At 41.8% G+C, this 13,819-nt stretch overlaps 1 protein-coding gene across 14 annotated transcripts in view; it reads left to right on the top strand.

Moving 5' to 3' along the window:
* LUC7L2 (LUC7 like 2, pre-mRNA splicing factor) overlaps positions 1-13,819 on the top strand; it is a 66,243-nt gene that overhangs the window by 19,380 nt on the left and 33,044 nt on the right. The window lies entirely within an intron of this gene.

Consider the following 13,819-nt stretch of genomic DNA (forward strand, 5'->3'; position numbering starts at 1 on the left):
GAGCCTAAGTTTATTTTAAAGTATAATACTACAAGGCAAGAAATCCAGTTTCTGAGCACAGGAATTTGGAAGGACTATGACAGATAATAAATATAATAAACTCTAAACTCTATATTTATTTATTTATTTTTTCTGATACAGTCTTGCTCTGTCACCCAGGCTTGGAGTGCAGTGGCACGATCTCAGCTTACTGCTACCTCCACTGCCTGGCTTCAAGTGATTCTCCTGCCTCAGCCTCCGGTGTAGCTGGAATTACAGGCACGTGCCACCATGCCCGGCTAATTTTTGTATGTTTATTTTTATTTATTTATTTTTTTTGAGGTGGAGTCTTGCTCTTGTCACCCAAGTTGGAGTGCAGTGGCATGATCTCAGCTTATTGCAGCCTCTGCCTCCTGGGTTCAAGCGATTCTCCTGCCTCGGCCTCCCAACTAGCTGGGATTACAGGTGCCCACCACCACGCCCAACTAACTTTTGTATTTGTAGTAGAGATGAAGTTTTGTCATGTTGGCCAGGCTGGTCTCAAACTTCTGACCTCGTGATCCACCCGCCTTGGCCTCCCAAAGTGCTGGGATTACAGGCATGAGCCACCGCGCCCAGCCCTAATTTTTGTATTTTTAGTAGAGACGGGGTTTCACCATGTTGGTCAGGCTGGTCTTGAACTCCTGACCTCTTGATCTGTCTGCCTTAGCCTCCCAAAGTGCTGGAATTACAGGCGTGAGCTACCGCGCCTGGCTTTTTTTTTTTTTTTTTGAGACAGAGTCTTGCTCTGTCAGCCAGGCTGTGAACACTGCCCACTGCAACCTCCACCTCCCGGGCTCAAGAGTTTCTCCCACCTCAACCTACCGAGTAGGTGGAGCTGCAGGCACACACCACCATGCTCGGCTAATTTTTGTATTTTTTGTAGAAACTAGGTCTCACCATGTTACCCAGCCTTGTCTCAAACTCCTGGCTTCAAGTGATCCTCCTGCCTCGGCCTCCCAAAGCACTGGGATTACAAGCGTGAACCACTACAACCGGCCATAATAAACTCCTTTATCTACTTTCTAACATTTTCGTAATTATTTTATACCGTGCTATGCTGCATCTGAAATCTATGATTGTCTATAGTATACTGTGATTCTCCATGTTTAATATTGTATAAAATTTAACTGTTAAAGTTATTTAATTTAAAAAATTTACTTTTAATTTTTATTTAATGGCTAAATTACTACTTGAGATAAATTTTGAGAACAACATTAACAAAACCACTTGAGGCCAGGAGTTTGAGACTAGCCTGGTCAACATAGTGAAACCCCATCTCTACAAAAAGAATTAAAAAAAAAAATTAGCCTGGCATGGTGGTATTTCCTGAAGTTCTAACTGCCTGGGAGGCTAAGACAGGAGGATTGCTTGAGCTCAGGAATTCAAGACTTCAAGTGAGCTATGATCACACCAGTGCACTCTACCCTGGGCAACAGAGTGAGACCCTGCCTCAAAAAAAAAAAAAAAAAAAAAAAAGGAAGAAAAATCAACAGTTAGTTACAATTAAGTGTTTTTCATTCTTCATTTAACATCAGAAAAGAAAAAGGCATCTTGAACATAAAGAGGTGTGAACTATCACACTCTGTCCCAAAAAGCATTTGTTCTTTAGGGATTGACTGCTAAGAAGCCATAGCTCTGTAATTACAAGCTATTTGTACATAGGGTGAACTGTTAATGTTTTTCAGGTCCTTAAGGACACCATTGTATGACACGCTTGGAGTCTCACAATGTCCTTTACCTAGTCCTCAAAACTCTGCTTAAATTCTGAAAGGTTCACAACTCAAGCAATCCTCCTATCTCAGCCTTCCAAAGCACTAGGACTACAGGCAGGAGCCACTGTGCCTGGCCTTAACTGTTGATTTTATGATGCTTTTTCTTTGTTGTGTACCTAAAGATTGTATGACTAAAGGTTGCCCTTTAGTTTGTATTTTTAGTAGAGATGGGGTTTCACCATGTTGGTTAGGCTGGTCTTGAACTCTTGACCTCTAGATCTGTCCGCCTCGGCCTCCCAAAGTGCTGGAATTACAGGCGTGATTAGGTGTGCCTAAGATCTGTCACTTGCAGCAGAATATGATTTACCAATATTTTAGATTATTTAGAAAAAGAATACAGAAAAGCCAGGTAGGTTGTACATACCCATAGCCCCAGCTACTTTGGAGGCTGAGGTGGGAAGGTTGCCTGAACTCAGGATTTCAAATGTAGCCGGGACAACATAGTAAGACTCTGTCACAAAGGACAAAAGTATCCAGAAATGTATTTCCTGCCCTTTTTTTTTTTCATTATGAAGAGGTTGGAACTTTATATCATCACTTAGAGATGGAGAGTGTGATTTCTAAAAATTCTCTTCATAATTGACAAGTTAGTTTGGAATTTTTTGCAATTGAGTTGCATGAAAATGCACTTACAACATTTTACCTTTCATTATTCTAGTATAACTAATGCTTTTTTTTCTTTTTTTTGAGACAGATACTCGCTCTGTTGGCCCAGGTGGAGTGCAGTGGCATGATCGCGGCTCACTGCAACCTCCGCCTCTGGGTTCAAGTGATTCTGCCTCAGCCTCCCAAGTAGCTGGGATTACAGGCATGCACCACTACACCCAGCTAATTTTTGTATTTTTAGTAGAGACAGGGTTTCGTCTTGTTGGCCAGGCTGGTTTTGAACTCCTGACCTCAGGTGATCTGCCCGCCTCGGCCTCCTAAAGTGCTGGGATTATAGGCCTGAGCCACCGTGCCTGGTCTGGCATAACTAATTCTTAAAATAATAAATTAATCAAGGCTGGGCATGGTGGTTCACGCCTGTAATCCCAGCAGTTTGGGAGGCCGATCACTTGAGGTCAGGAGTTTGAGACCAGCCTGGCCAACCAACATGGTGAAACCCCATCTCTACTGAAAATACAAAAAAATTAGCTGGGTGTGGTGGCCCGCACCTGTAATCCCAGCTACTTGGGAAGCTGAGGCAGGAGAATTACTTGAATCCTGGAAGTAAAGGTTGCAGTGAGCTGAGATCACACCACTGCACTCCAGCCTCAAAGTAAATTAATAAATTAATTTACTCAAAATAAATTGATAAATTAATCAGAGGAGGTAAGACAGAAGTAACAGAGGATCAAAATAATTATACGTTTAATGATTTTTATAAGAAATATGAATATTTATCTCAGAAAGTTACTATACTTCAAAAGCTGGCGGCTGGGCCCAGTGGCTCATGCCTATAATCCCAGCACTTTGGGAGGCCAAGGCGGTGGGGGGATCATCTGAGGTCAGGAGTTCGAGACCAGCCTGGCCAACATGTTGAAACCCTGTCTCCGCTAAAAATACAAAAAAAGTAAGTAGCCGGGCATGGTAGCGGGTGCCTGTGATTCCAGCTGCTCGGGAGGCTGAGGCAGGAGACTTGCTCGAACCCCGGAGGTGGAGGTTGCAGTGAGCTGAGATTGCGCCACTGCACTCCAGCCTGAGCAAAAGAGCGAGACACTGTTTAAAAAAATAATAATAAAATAAGAAGCTTGGATTACTTTTCTATTCTTCTAGAATATTTTCATATTGTAGTCTCTTTTCCTCGTTTTGGCCCACTTTCTCCCTGCTGAATTCACTGTGTAGGCAGTATGCCCTTTCAGATTTAGGCAAAACAAAAAAAACCTAAACCAAGCTGTCATTTTTTTCCCCAACACATTTCTTCTGGTACGTATGTTCCCTGAGGAAAAATAAAGAAATTGACATGCTTTAAAAAATATTTCCGTCTAGTTCCTAGTGATCTGGAAAAAAGAAACATGACTAATAATTTATAGTAGCCTTTAAATATAAAGCAAAGATGTTAACAGAAACTTGAAATTAAGATCTTAGGACGTGGAAAATGTATACTCTCATAGTATGCCTGTTCAAAATTCAGAAATCAGCACCACTAATTTTATGATAGCCCTCATCATAGTGTAACTTTACCGTTGATAGGCCGTCATATCTTCTAGTGTAAAGTAATCATTTTACAGTTCAGAAAAACTAAGGCTTAGAGAAATTGTGCTATTAAATGTCTCAATAAAAAAACCACAGTATTCTATACCATTTAGGAATCTTAAGTCTAGAAATACTTAAAACAATTTTTTGTTAGTTTTTTAGGTAATTCAGTTACCCAGGGCAGTGACTTTCAGATGTTTCTGAAACATCCTTGGAGGCATCTCATGCACTAAGGATTTAGGAGTAGGCTATTTCGTTCTATTTCAACTCGAATTTTACATATTTTATTTTATTTTATTGAGACAGGGTCACACTCTTGCCCAGGCTGGAGTGCAGTGGTGCCATCTTGGCTCACTGCAACCTCCGCCTCCTGGGATCAAGCAAGTCTCCTGCCTCAGCCTCCCGAGTAGCTGGGATTACAAATGTGCGCCAGTAGGCACGGCTAATTTTTTTTTTCTTTTTTTTGAGACGAGTCTCGCTCTGTTGCCCAGGCTGCAGTGCAATGGTTTGATCTCGGCTCACTGCAGCCTCCCTCTCCCGGGTTCCAGTGATTTTTCCTGCCCCAGCCTCCCAAGTAGCTGAAATTACAGACACATGCCACCATGCCTGCCTAATTTTGTATTTTTAGTAGAGACGGGGTTTTGCCATGTTGGTCAGGCTGGTCTCGAACTGCTGACCTCAGATGATCTGCCCGCCTCACCCTCTGAGAGTGCTGGGATTACAGGCATGAGCCACTGCGCCCGGCCAAATTTTTATTTATTTATTTATTTATTTTTTGAGACGGAGTCTTGCTCTGACACCAGGCTGGAGTGCAGTGGCATGATCTCAGCTCAGTGCAACCTCAGCCTCCCAAGTTCAAGCGATTCCCCTGCCTCAGCCTCTCGAGCAGCTGGGACTACAGGCGCGCGCCACCAGGCCTGGCTAATTTTTTGTATTTTTGTATTTTAGTAGAGACGGAGTCTCACCATGTTGGCCAGGGTGGTCTCAATCTCCTGACCTCGTGATCCGCCTAACTCGGTCTCCCAAAGTGCTGGGATTACAGGCATGAGCCACTGCCCCCAGCTAGTTTTTGTATTTTTAATAGAGATTGGGTTTTACCATGTTGCCCAGGCTGGTCTCAAACTCTTGACCTCCAGTGATCTGCCTGCCTAAGCCTCCCAAAAAGAACCAATCTTGAAAAATACTTACAGATAGGGTTAGGGACTTTGATATTGTCATAGTCAATATTATTTTTTATTGGGGACTTTGATATTGTCACAGTCTTTATTTATTTATTTATTTTTTGAGACAGTCTCTCCCTGTCGCCCAGGCTGGAGTGCAGTGGTGCTATCTTAGCTCACTGCAACCTCTACCTCCTGAGTTCGAGTGATTTTCCTGCCTGAGTCTCCCAAGTAGCTAGAACAACAGCCATGTGCAGCCACACCCGGCTTATTTTTGTGTTTTTTTGTAGAGACCAAGTTTCACTTTCACCATGTTGTCCTGGCTGGTCTCACACTCCTGGGCTCTAGGAATCCACAAGCCTAGGCCTCCCAAAGTGCTGAGATTACAGGAATTTGGCACCATGCCCAGCCTAAAGTCATTAAAGTAAAAATTTATCTGCTTATTTGAAGTGATTAGATGGGATTATTGGTTGTCAGATATTCTGACTGAATTTTATGTTGCCCCAGTAGGTTCCGGGTTTTATCCCAGGTGCACCTTTTATGATTTGAAACTCCTTTTTTCTTATTGCTTCCCTGACTCTCTTTTAAAGCCTGATCTAAAAATCAGCTATGTGGGTATATACAAACCCAAACTTTAAAAACTGTTGAAGTATCTATTTTTTTTTTGGAGGAGTCTCCCTTTGTTGCCCAGGCTGGAGTGCACTGGTGTCATCTCAGCTCACTGCAACCTCTGCCTCCTAGGCATAAGCAATTCTCCTGCCTCATCCTCCCAAGTAGGTGGGATTACAGACGCATGCCACCATGCCTGGCTAATTTTTGTATTTTTATTTTTATTTTATTTATTTATGTTTTTGAGACGGAGTTTTGCTCTTGTTGCCCAGGCTGGAGTGCAGTGGCACAATCTTGGCTCACCGCAACTTCCGCCTCCCAGGTTCAAGCAAATCTCCCGCCTCAGCCTCCCAAGTAGCTGGGATTACAGGCGTGCGCCACCACACCTGGCTGATTTTTTTTGTATTTTTAGTAGAGACGGGGTTTCTCCGTGTTGGTCAGGCTGGTCTTGAACTTCTGACCTCAGGTGATCCGCCCACCTCAGCCTCCCAAAGTGCTGGGATTACAGGTGTGAGCCACCGCGCCCAGCATTTTTGTATTTTTAGTAGAGATGGGATGTCACCATGTTGGTTGGCCAGGCTGGTCTCAAACTCCTGACCTCAGATCCGCCCATCTTGGCCTCCCAAAGTGCTGGGATTACAGGCATGATCCACCACGCCTGGCCCTGAAGTATTTTTGATAGTACATACGTAAAAGCCATGAAAATATGGAAATCCAGAATAAGTGCTGAGAAGTAGACCTGCACAAAATTTTCTCAACCAGCCACTAGAATGTAAGTTCATAAAGGCGGGGACATTGTATTGTTTACTGCTATATCCAAAGCAATCTAGAACAGGGTCCATTTATTGTATCAAATGAATAATCAGTCCACCCACAAGTAGAATGCTACATAAATTATTTCAAAAACCAACTCTGAATTTCAAAAATTAACAATCATTAATGGCAAAAAGGTTACCATTTAATAGATATGGAGCTGGAGAGTATCTTGGTTTTATTGGATTGATTGATTGATTGATTGATTGATTGATTGATTTTGAGATGGAGTTTTGCTCTTGTTGCCCAAGCTGGAGTGTAATGGCACGATCTTGGCTCACTTCAACCTCTGCCTCCCGGGCTCAAGCAATTCTCCTGCCTCAGCCTCCCAAGTAGCTGGGATTACAGGTGCTGCACGCCACCATGCCTGGCTAATTGTTTGTATTTTTAGTAGAAACGGGGTTTCACCATGTTAGCCAGGCTGGTCTTGAACTCCTGACCTCAGGTGATCCGCCCACCTCGGCCTTCCAAAGTGCTGGGATTACAGATGCAAGCCACCACGCCCGGCCTTGATGTCTTTTTTTTTTTGTCTTTTTTTTTTTTTTTTTTTTTTGGAGACGGAGTCTTGCTCTGTCGCCTAGGCTGGAGTGCAGTGGTGTGATCTCGGCTCCCTGCAACCTCCGCCTCCCGGGTTCAGGTGATTCTCCTGCCTCAGCCTCCCGAGTAGCTGGGACTACAGGTGCCTGCTACCATGCCTGGCTAATTATTATTATTATTATTATTATTTGTATTTTTAGTAGAGACAGGATTTCACCATGTTGGCCAAGCTGGTTTCGAACTCCTGACCTCCAGTGACCCACCCACCTTGGCCTCCCAAAGTGCTGGGATTACAGGCATGAGCCACCTTGCCTGGCCCTGGCCTGGATTTCTTATCAAAATATGACACCAGTGGTTACCTGTGCAAGTGTGAAAAATCATTCTGTAAATCGTTTAACTCTTTTCCCATAAATGGTTTATTTTGGGCTGCCTTGGTATTATTTAAGGGTTTAAGTATTATTTAACTAAGATTAAAATTTGAAGAGATCTGGATGTGGAGATCTGATGTTTTTGGCATTAACCCTGATTATTGGCTTGATATTTAGTCATATGCATATATATGATGTATATTTCATATATACTCCAGGCTGGAGTGCAGTGGCGCGATCGTGGCTCACTGCAACCTCTGCCTCTTGGGTTCAAGTGATTCTCCTGCCTCAGCCTCCCAAGTAGCTGGCATTACAGGCTTGCGCCACCATGCCCAGCTAATTTCCAAATTTAGGTTTGAAGTGTGTCCTTATTTTAAGCAGATTTGCTGTATTTTATTTTTCTCAGTCTATTACAAAAACGTATATTCTCAACTATTTCTAGAGACTGCCTAAATAAAAAATGCATTTGGTGCCCAGGAAGTTAACAGTGCTTTAAAAGATTGCCAGTGAATAATTAAAATTTTACTATTAAACCTTAAAAACCAAGACTTTAATCATTTAAAGCATTTTTGGCAAATAGGAACAAGAATACTCAAAAATAGTAAACTTGGGGTACTTATGCCCTTTGGAAATAATCCTTTTCTGTTATTCTGAATGATAATTTTAAGAGTTGGGGGTCTCACTATGTTGTCCAGGCTAGAGTGCAGTGGCTATTTGTAGGAGCAATCATGGTGCAATACAGCCTTGAACTCCTGGGCTCAGGTGGTCCTTCCAACTCAGCCTCCTAAGTAGCTGGGACTACTGCAGATGCACACCACATCTGGCTCTATTTTGAATAATCTTAGATCATTTATTTTATATACTATTTAAAATAATACAATTCAGGCTTATGGAGGTAGGTAATTTTTTTCCCCACGGTGACCCATAAACCATGTATAGTAATATCTTGTTCTGATTTAGTCTTTGTTTCTAGTTGAGGGGGTCAGCACTTTTGTGTATTACTTGTATTAGTAAGTACAGATACACATTCATATGGGTATGGCGGACTGTTGTGTTGATGTTTATTTAATGAATTTCCATGTACCCATTAGCTAGCTTCAGGAAATATTTTACACACAGCCTACTGTATTTTATTTATAATCACGTATATTCCCCCTGCAGCTTTTTTTTGAAGGACATCTTCAAAAGTCTTGAATCTATCAGTTAGGATTACTTTTTTTTTTTTTTTTTTTTTAAAAGAAACAGGTTCTCACTCTGGCACCCAGGCTGGAGTGCAGTGGTATAATCGTAGCCAGTGCAGTCTTAAACTCCAGGGCTCAAGTGATCCTCCTGCCTCAGCCTCCCAAGTAGCAAGGACTGCAGGCTCATGCCACCATTCCCAGCTAATTTTAAAATTTTTGTAGAGACAAACTCTCGCCATGCTGTCCAGGCTCTTCTCAAACTCCTGGCCTCGAGGGATCCTCACACCTGGGCCTCTCAAACATGCTGGAATATGGAGGTGAACAACTGTACCCAGCCGTAAGATGACTCTTGAAATTAAAGAAAGTAGTAAAAACCAGTTATTCCCAAACAAAGTAGGAGGTCTGGGAGTCATTGAAGCAGATTGTTTTTCATAGTCTAGTACTGGTTAATATATTTCAGTGTCACATTGATTTCTTTGTACAATGAGTCTCAATAAATGCTTATTACCTAAGGATCAGGAATTAGTCTCTTAGTATTTCCTGGACCCTCCAGATGTTTTTTAGAGATAAGTAGTTTTATCAACTGTATTTTAACACTTCTAAGGAAACAAGTGTGTTCTCTGAAACTATTTGTTGAAAAAGGGAATATGGAGTTATAAATGCATCATTTGGAGGATGTAGTTCATTGAACACAATAGTAAGAAACAAATGAAAACTTGAAAACAATAATTTTTTTGAGACCAGAATCTTGATGTGTCTCCCAGGCTGGAGTGCAATGGCACAATCTTGGCTCACTGCAGCCTCCACCTCCCAAGTTCAAGTGATTCTCATGCCTCAGCCTCCCAAGTAGCTGGGATTACAGGCACCCACCACCACACCTGGTAATTTTTGTATTTTTAGTAGAGATGGGGTTTCGCTATGTTGGCTAAGCTGGTCTTAACTCCTGGCCTCAAGTAATCCACCTGCCTTGACCTCTCAAAGTGCTGGGATTACAGGCCTGAGCCACTGTGCCCAGCCTAAAAATATTCTTTATACAGGCGATTAACCACAAACATCAAGCAAATTTACGAAGAATTACAAAATCTCTATCACTGGAAATATTTTTATGTCACTGGAAATATTTTATTTTACTTTATTTATTTATTTATTTTTTGAGATGGAGTCTCACTTTGTCGCCCAGGCTGGAGTGCAGTGGCACGATCTTGGCTGACTGCAAGCTCTGCCTCCCGGGTTCATGCCATTCTCCTGCCTCAGCCTCCCTAGTAGCTGGGACTACAGGCGCCCACCACCACACCTGGCTAATTTTTTTTTTGTATTTTTAGTAGAGACGGGGTTTCACCGTGTTAGCCAGGATGGTCTCGATTTCCTGACCTCATGATCCGCCCACCTTGGCCTCCCAAAGTGCTAGGATTACAGGCGTGAGCCACCACACCCGGCCACTGGAAATATTTTTTAACATGTGATGAGTTCTACCTCTAGGCAAGACCTAAATGCTTTCTAGTTGATTCTTACTCATTAAGGGAACTTCTAAAAGCTCATTAGTGTTTTACTTTAACCTATATAGGATTAAAGGATTAGAGCTTTTTTTTGTTTGTTTTTTTGAGACAGAGTTTTGCTCTTGTTCCCCAGGCTGGAGTGCAATGGCTTGATTTTAGCTCACTGCAGCCTCCTCCTTCTGGGTTCAAGCAATTCTCCTGCCTCATCCTCTCAAGTAGCTGAATTACAGGCACGTGCCACCATGCCCAGCTAAGTTTTTGTATTTGTAGTAGAGACAGGGTTTCACCATGTTGGCCAGGCTGGCTTCGAACTCCTGGCCTCAGGTGATCTGCCTGCCTCAGCCCCCCAAAGTGCTGGGATTACAGGCGTGAGCCACCGTGCCCAGCCAAAGCATTTTGAGAATACATGGTCTCATAAACCTTTTTGGCTTACAGGATCAAAAATAAAGATATGTGTTGATTTTACTCAGATAATATGACTTGTAAAGCTGGAGTGCGGTGGCATGATCTCGGCTCACTGCAAGCTCCGCCTCCCAGGTTCACGCCATTCTCCTGCCTCAGCCTCTGGAGTAGCTGGGACTGCAGGTGCCTGCCACCACGCCTGGCTATTTTTTTGTATTTTCAGTAGAGACACGATTTTACCATGTTGGCCAGGCTGGTCTTGAACTCCTGTTCACCTTGGCCTCCCAAAGTGCTGGGATTACAGGTGTGAGCCACTGCGCCTGGCTGAAAATTTTTATTTTATTTATTTATTTTTTATATGAGAGCTCTTGTTTCCTAATGAAGAAAATTTTCGATGAAGTGACATTTGAGATCGAATGTGGAGAAGAAGGTAGTCATTTCTGAGTGGGAATCAACTTGCCATTTTGTTCCTACGCAAAACTTGTGGTGTTTCTGTATTGTTTATATCTGTACTGAAAAATCTAAAATACTTACCCAGGCTGCTTCTCCCTTGAATGAATAAATAGTATAAGTTGTTTTTTCTTTTCCTTTTTTTTTTGTTTTTTGGAGACAGAATCTTGCTCTGTCATGCAGGACTGAAGTGCAGTAGTGTCATTATAGCTCACTGAAGCCTGAAACTCCTGGCCTCAAGTGATCCTCCTGCTGTGGCCTCACAAAGTGTTGGGATTGCAGGCGTGAGCCACCATGTCTGGCCTGGTTCTCTCGTTTGATCAAACTGATTTACTTATTGTCATCTCACTCGTTTCTTTCCCTCGCATGCTTCTCGTTTTTGTTTACACTCTTTTCATCAGCCTGCAATATTCTTTCTCCTCTCTACAAATTTAAATCCTATCTGGCTTACTATATGTGATTGCCTTACCCTGTAGCAATTTAGCCTCTGAACCCCAGTATAGCACCTGCTTTCTGTAATACTGAAAAAAAATTTATCTCATTTGTGTATATATTCTCATTCTCTCTCTCTTTCCAGTTAGATAGTACACCATAGTCTTTGTGCGATAAGACCTCTTGTTTTAACTTTTTCTAGTTTTCTGTGCATATCTAGGGTCAGAAATGGATACAAAAATATTTCCTATGTTCTTAAAAAAATTACAAAAAGGTAGAAAAATATCATGATTTATTTTTACTTTGGGAAAAATAGGTTTGGAGGTGGAACATATACAAGTGGGAAAAGTCAGTTAAGAAATTGTGAAGTGGTAGAAAAGCAGCAGCGTTATGTATGCACAATGTGCCCCATTTCTCTTCACCCTGTACTCATGTCTAAGGTATACTTGTTAACATGGGGGTCAGACTCCGTGTTCTTGTATAATTTGTTAGAGGGTCTTCTGGAAAAATGCTTGAGCTGTACTCTGGGGAGGAATATGTAGAACTTTCATCCTGGAAAACTTGGATAAAGAAAGCCTATAGTGAATATAGTCATATATCTGTATCATACTAGACGCTGCTACTTAGATTTCCTGTTATTACATCAAAATCATCTTGTCCAGAACAAGACGTTTTCCCATTTGATTTAGTCAATTCTCTTGGTAGCATCATTGTTTTCTCATGTTTGAAATACTTGAAACCCTCAAAAGACTCCTGACTTTTTTCTTTCCACACTTAATTTCCATTTAGCTAATACCTGTAGGTTGAAAGTTATTGTTATTGAAAGAATATTGAGCTGTATTAAAGATCTGTTGAGATTTTTACTCAGCTGCCATTAGCTTATGATCTTAGGCAAATATTGATCTGAGTCTTGATTTCCATATTTGTAAGAAGGTGTGATGGGATTCATTATCCCAGAGACACTTCACATTTTTTAAATGGTTTTTTTTTTTTTTTTTTTTAATTCTTCGGCACTCTGGTTTACCTCTGTCACCTCCTTTCTCTTTTCTCTTCTAATTTGACCCCAGTGGCTTTATTCCTAGGTTCTTGTAATATCTTCTCTTGCCCTTTGTCTCTTTCTTCTGGTCAATCCATCCTAGTGTTAATGGTTCTGAAACATGGATTTTATTGTGTCATATTTCTGCCTAAGTAGTCAAGCATTCTTCTTTGCCTACAGAATAAATTCTGCATTTTTTTTTTATTCATTTTCAGACTCTTTCACAATCTAGTCAGAGGCTGTAAACTAGTCGCCTGTGGACCAGTATAATCCTACATCCCCTTTTCCCCCCATCATTTTCCTTTATCTTCTAGTAGAAATCGTCTCATTCCAGTTAAGTTGCTCCTCTTTATTTTCCCGATAGGAAATACTGTATTCTCCTCTTGAAGCATGTGCTCTAGCTCTTTCTCTCTATTCTTTGTCTTCTGTGTAAATTATCTTCACTTGTCCTAGAAACCTCCTCATACACACTGATATTTAATAAAGATAGCCCTCTTTTGTGAATTCGCTTGAAAATGGAAGCATTAGAAGTAGGTAAAGTTATGAGCCAAGGAAATAAGTTATTCATTGAACAAATATTGAGCTGTAATATAATATTATATCATATTATGTAACAAAATACTGAGTACCTATTATGTGGTGGACCGTGTTATCTCATTGGGGCTGTTACAATGATCAAGAAAGACTATGTTCCTCGCTCATTGAGCTTATATCCCATTGCAATCAATATGCAAAAATAAGTAGGTTGACAGCCTGCCTTCAGAGTGCTTTTATAAACATCTTACTTGATCTGAACAGCAATCCTGAAGTACTTGAGAAAACAAGTTCAGCTGGCGCAGGCAGGATCACTTGAGGCCAGGAGTTACCAGCCTGGACAACATAGCAAGATCCCATCTCAAAAGAAAAAAAATTAACTCGGTGTGGCACGCACATGTACTTCTAGCTAGTGAGGAGACTAAAGTGGGAAGATCACTTAAGCCTAGGAATTCAAGGCCGCAGCGAGCTATGATTGTGCCACTGCGCTCCAGGTTGGAAGTTCAGAGAGTTTAAGTGAATTTCTCAGGGTCAAATGGGTAATACGAGGTAAAGGAGGTGTTTCGATGTGGTCCAGTGCCCAGTCTCTCTCTCTCTCTTTTTTTTTTTTTTTTTTTTGGAGACCAGGGTCTCAATCTGTCCCCCAGGCTGGAGTGCAGTGGCGCCATCTCCACTCACCACAACCTCTGCCTCCTGGGTTCAAGTGATTTTCCTGCCTCAGCCTCTTGAATAGCTGGGACTACAGGCACATGCCACCACACCTGGCTAATTTTTGTATTTTTAGTAGAGATGGGGTTTCACCATATTGGCCAGGCTGGTCTCAAACTTCTGAC

The sequence above is a fragment of the Pongo abelii genome, chromosome 6 (assembly GCF_028885655.2).
Source record: "Pongo abelii isolate AG06213 chromosome 6, NHGRI_mPonAbe1-v2.0_pri, whole genome shotgun sequence".
NCBI lineage: Eukaryota > Metazoa > Chordata > Mammalia > Primates > Hominidae > Pongo > Pongo abelii.